Consider the following 6,454-nt stretch of genomic DNA (forward strand, 5'->3'; position numbering starts at 1 on the left):
GTCAAATGATACTTTTGCAGAAAGTATGTGATAAATAAGGGGCCTGCACATGCAGGAAGGAACACTACCCAAAGTGTACTGCTCATTACAAAGGAGTTTCACTAACTACATAGAGGTTATAACCACCTCAAGATAATTGGACAATAATCCAAAAGAATGAATTGCTAGAGATAGCATCTACCATGCTTGATTACAGTCCTAGTTAAGCTCAATATCAGAGGCCTTTGGCCTCTACTTAAACCCAATTCGATAACCTATGATTGACCAAATCTCCTTTGCATATGATATTTCATTCCACGACCATGAACATATTTCACCACCACGATCTATAATGAGATCTTACATCAATTTATACAAACCCTAAGGTCTAAACCAATTAGGTTGGTCACCTTAACGATATTACAATAAGATCCTTACATACATCCATATTACAATGGTATGCCATTTTCTCTTAAGATCAAAACAACATTAACCAATCGATAAATCATCCTGGTAACGTGTAGAGAACATGTTAACATGATACTGGTCCATAACCTAGATAGGTACCAGACCTAATTTGGGTCCACCATGCCAAAGCGATGTCCCCAATCAGTCAAGGCATGATCAAGGATCACCTTCTGCATCCTGAATTCCATCTAGAAGCCACACCAACATAACTTATACTTTATGTCAAAGATTCTCAGTAAAAGCTCTATCAGTTAAACCTTAAACTCTTACTGGTAACACTAGTTCTTCTACCGGTAACCAAAACTTGTTTGTCAGTAACCAACCAAAATAGCTAGTATTGACATCAATGACAAAACATCAATGCAACACATAATCAATTCATCCATATTGCCAACAACTTCTTCCTCCATGCCTGCGTGATCTCACTTTTCTTCCCCTTTTCAGTCTGGGGAGCAAGTCTTACTTTCTTCTTCTACTGATTTGTCCTCACTCTACCAGATTTTGTAGCATAACCAGAAGTAGTGTTGTAGTAGCACACAACATCCATGCTAATCTCATGATTGGGGAACCATCCAATGTACTCGTTTTCTCTTCTTTTTCTGATCATGTCATTGTGGCTGGTTACCAGTTTCCTTGGATTCCTTGATTGTGCAGGAACATTTCTCCTCTTGTTCCAAGCATGTCTATGTTTCTCATATCCCCTGTAATTTCTCTCACACTGAGCATGGTTGTTCCACCAGTTGCCATAGGAATGTATATTCTTCTTTCTGCATTCATAACTTCTATGGCCTAATCTATTGCAGTTATAACACACAATATTTGCATTATTAGGAACAACAAATAGATTCTTTCTTGCATAACCAGGAGAGGGGATATGCATTCTTCTACCCCTAGATGCATTAGGCTCATATGCATAATTTTTATGAGATCTTACATTGTTTCTTCTTGATCCCTTTATACATTCTTCTTCTCTATGGCCATAGCCATTACATGCAAAGCAATAATCGGAGAAAGGAGGCTTATTACTTACAAATTTATTCTACCAAACATAAGATGATCTTACTGGTTTGGAATCTCCATCTCTACTTCTCTAAGAATGGATCCTAGGTTATCCATTCTCTACATGTCTTCCATCAGATCCCTTATTCTTCCACACTTGTCTTAATTTGTGGACATCAACATCTCCTTGTCTTCTTCCGGTAGGAGGTCTTCTAGGTTTCCTTCTCATGTTCTTGCTTCCAGTGAAGCTTTCCTCTCCTATCTTTCCCTTTCCTTTGGGATCTACATTGTTTCTACTTACATCATAGGTCTTCATCATTAGCCTCATATCCTCACCAATTGTGGTTGGATCTATTTTCTTCCTTGGAGCATATCTAACTGTGAAGATTTGTCCCTTGCCATTTCCACTTGAGGAGACAAATTGAATGTCCTTTTGGAGGATATTCTTGCTTATGGATCATTCACCAGTATTGCATCCTAATCCCTCAACATCCTTGGAGTGTTTTTTTTTTCTTAACATCTTGTCCAAGGCTTCAGTGTCAGTATCATACTAGATCCTCACCTTGAGCTCTTCTTGACATTTCTCAAGGTCTTTTCAGAGAATCTCCATTTCTCCAACCAGCTATTGATATACTTTATCTTTTACCTGTAGCTCATATGCTAGATCACTACACCAACACTCCTTAGTGTCTTCCTTGTGAGACTTCAACTCTAAGGTGCTTTTCTTAGATTCTTCAAGGAATTTTATCAACCGGTTCTACTCCATAATAGCAGTATGCTTGAATAGCTTGTATTCCTTTCTTACTCTACTGAGTTCTTCAAGTGCATTTACAAGCTCTCCTTCAAGATCAACTTTTGCTTCCTCTTCTTCTTCACCTTCACTATCACTGCCAAACACATCTCATTGGTAGGAGTGATCTGCATGATCATTCCTAGATGTGTGCCTCTTATCTTCTAATTCTTGAGCCATGAAGAGGTGGGTTCCTTCATCATCATTGTTGAAACTGCTAGCAGATTTGCCTTCATCATCTGAAGATACATGAGATACATTTCTCATCTTATCATCACAAGTCAGTTTTGTAGTAGTGGGCTCATTTCCATAGAGCTTCTTCAATCTCTCCCATAATATTTTTGTTGATCTGCATCTGTCCACCTGTGAGGAGACATCATCTATTAACCCACTAAATATAGCCTTCATGGCTTCAACATTGCACTTAGACCTTCTTTATGCATATGAATCGGTGGGAGGACTAACTTTACAAGAGTAGCCATTTACAATAGACATCTGCACATGAAACCCTAGAGAGGATAGGTATACTTCCATTCTACAACTCCAAATGGAATAGTTTGAACCATCAAAAACTAGAGTAGGGATTGACACTAAACAAACCATTGTGTCCTTAAGCCATGATCTACCCAAGATGGAGAAAGCTCGTTTAACTAGGAAGCTAGGCTCTAATACCAATTGTTAGACACAATGGACCACTGAGAGGGGGGTGAATCAGTGGTTCTCAAACTTTTCCTTTTAACAAACGTATGTGAGTATACTGGTTAATAGATCTAACTAAATACAAACTTACTGGTTAGTGGGGAGACTAATCACAAATGTATTCACACATAAAGGGACATCCCATAACACCAGCATATACAAGGAAAAACCAAGATGGGAAAAACCTCAGTGAGAAATGTTGCTCGAGTCTATTGCTCCAATCTAGCCTCACAATGAATCTTTGATTACAATGTTTAGGGCACCAACCCAAGGAGCATCAACCCATGATTTTAGGGCACCAACCCAAGGAGAACCAACCCCTGATTTATGGTACCAACCCAAGGAGCTAAAACCCTTGATTTAGGGCACCAACCCAAGGAGCTACAACCCTTGATTTAGGGCACCAACCCAAGGAGCTACAACCCTTGCACTGAGCTCCAACTCAGTGAATACAAAACATAATCATTTACAAGTTAATAGCCTTGTTACAAATAGATTTTGTAACACTTTTGCAAATCTCTCTACTGGATCTCTTGTCTAGTTCACTCCTAGTTCTCAATCTATCGATTCTCTCTTTTGGTTTCCTCTTCTCTCTGTTGCTCTGCTACTCTTCACTGGTACTACACTTTGTCGGTTCTATGCTTGCCTTCTCTGCAATTTCCTTCACTTCTGCTCTCCCAGTATGGACACTACTAGTTCTCTCACTATTATCAGTTGATCCTCTCAACCTAATTCTCACTCGCACACCCTCGGTCTCTTTTCAGATACTCATTGAGTACTTGACTGATTTTCTCTCACGTACAGAAGGAACACTCTCCCCTTTAGCAACACCAACCAATGATTTTGGCTTCCTAATTTATAACCTGGTTTTCCTGCCAAAAGCCAATTCAAATCATAGGCGGTTAGGGTTTCCTCATCAACCTCGAGGCAAACCAAATCCAATCAGATCTTATCCGATCTAATCACCTAGATAGCTATTTGCACATCACTACCATTAGCTTGTCTTCCAATACACATTTTCTAAATATAGAAAACATGGCCTTGTATCTTGACCTACATTTGTCAAAATGCCATTAATATTTTTGTTGTTTTCTTCTCACAGTCTTCTCACAATCTGATTTTCTTGCTTCGATATAGGTAGCATCAACTCCCTGATCTTTCTCTATTGTTCACTCTTCCTCGAGCCACACTCTTCTGATTCGATCCACAAATCATGGGCTCCATATTAAATGCATACATATAGAAACACCTATCCCTACATGACACTTCATTGACCTTTGCATGTGTGCCACTTCATCTCCATGTGGAAACTATGTTGGTATCCACCTATGCTAGGTCATGTATGCCGGTATGAGTGGGATCACTGACCAACTCCATTACCAAGTTCATCTACCGGCTTACTAACTCTACCAGTTAAACCCTTAAACTGATTTGTGATCACCCTTGTAGTTTCCTTCTCTTCTAGTGGAACACTCAATCGGTCAACAGTCTTGCTAACCTACCTTGTGCACATCTTCATTAGATGGGAAGTCTTTTGCATCTGCACCTTTTCCATATTACCAATGGACTTACATACCAGTAAACACTCTTGATGACACCATGTCATCAACCTTCAACAGACTCCATCTTTAATCCAACCATTTTCCTTTGTCTGCATTTGCTCAGCCTTGCCTTCTTTCTGATCAACTTAGACCATATCTCAACCAGTTTGTCAAAGTGACAAACTCATCACACTTCATTTGTTTTGGTAGCTCAACATGCCTTCTCTATGAGTCCAGTGCATATCCTTGATCTCATGTACTGAAGGCATTCCTTTGATTCATTGGTAGATTCAGTGTGAGCCTTCAAACACCTATCTTTACCTCTTCTACCTTATCTCATTGAGCTATGATGCACACATTGAATAATAGGAGATAAGGTTCACTTACCAATGGTAGTAAGTCCTTATCATCTACATCATGTAATGCACTCATGTGACTTTCTTATTTTTGCAACATTTCTTCAAACAGGCACATGTGATCAGGTGTAGGCACATTCATTGTCAATCATCTCTTCATATGGTGACTGCATCTCTGTCTGGTGGATGTCTTGTTGTTCTACAACCACACAGCATACTGGTGACCTGTACATCCTTCTTCTCCTATGTTGATGTGATTTAGAAAACATTTTTCCTCTTCATCACAAACAACGGATCAAGCACCTTGCCCATCCTGCTTGTACATTGGTCATAAGCTTGCTAGCTGGCAACAACTCATTGTCAACACATCACTCACCAGTTGACATACTCTCCCTACTGATAAATACTATATCGGTAACCTACCCATTTCATCTACACAAGTCAAACAATAACTTGTGTATCGGTGACTCCAGTGATCATTCCTTTGAATGTCATTCTCTCCCTTACCTTACCAGTGTTCTTCAACACAAGGTGATGTGAACGATATCTCATTCTGTACTTATGCATGACAGTGTTTCACATACATCTCTTATACTGGTAGTCATCCTATACTGGTTGAGATCAATGACAACACAATGCCAATGATAATGTTACATCAGTTTAGTTATACCGAACACAACACTTGAGATGTCTATCGGAATGACTATCAAAGGCAGAGAAGCATAATTTTGTAATGCTGGTAGAGTAAACTATTCCGACATGTGTATTTAGGAATATGTTATGATGATATAAGTTTTATCAGAATCATATACATGATTGAGATAGGAATAGAAGGCTATCCAGATGATGCAAGTTATCCCAATAAAAAATAAAAGAGGAAATCTATCTACAATGACAAATTTGTCAGAATGGCACTAAACTTAGTGGCATCGACATAAAAGAGTTAAGTTGATGTCACACATACACAACACAATTCAAATTTCAAAAAGACTACACCATTGATTAGCAGGTTGAATCATTTATTGTTGCACGAATGACATTCTCTAAGAATACATTCAGAAAAGTTTTCACACCAGAGTTGCAGACATTTAGTGATGAAATTGGAGTGGGTTGAGAAGAACAATAACAATTAACAAACAAGTATCTTGAGAAATTCCTTTGTGATTTCCTCAATAAATTAGTCAAATTGCCTATTAAATGAGAATTTCTAGTAGTGTCAGGAAGAGGCAGAGAGGGGAAATAAGTGAGGGTAAATGAAAGAAGTAGAAAATTGATGAGGCAAACATAGAAACATGGGTAGAGGAGAGAAAATTGAGTGAGGACTTGTTAGACCAATTGCCTAGTTCTACCCCTAAACCTAAGAGGTTTGTGCAATGGAAACTAGAAAATAATAATAATAATATGGGAGATGTGTATACAACTATCAGGGGTTTGTTGGCCTTTTGATGGAATTGATTATGTGTTGCATTGATGTTTTGTCATTGATATCAACACTAGTGGTTTGGATGCTTTACTGGCACCCTTTTGGTCCTAGTAGGTTGAGTTGTTTCTGGTTAACTTGGATCCAGTATGATCTGGTAGACTCCAGTATAATTTGGTGATGGAATTGGCTTGTTCATGAT

This window comes from Cryptomeria japonica, chromosome 5, assembly GCF_030272615.1.
Source record: "Cryptomeria japonica chromosome 5, Sugi_1.0, whole genome shotgun sequence".
Classification (NCBI taxonomy): Eukaryota; Viridiplantae; Streptophyta; class Pinopsida; order Cupressales; family Cupressaceae; genus Cryptomeria; species Cryptomeria japonica.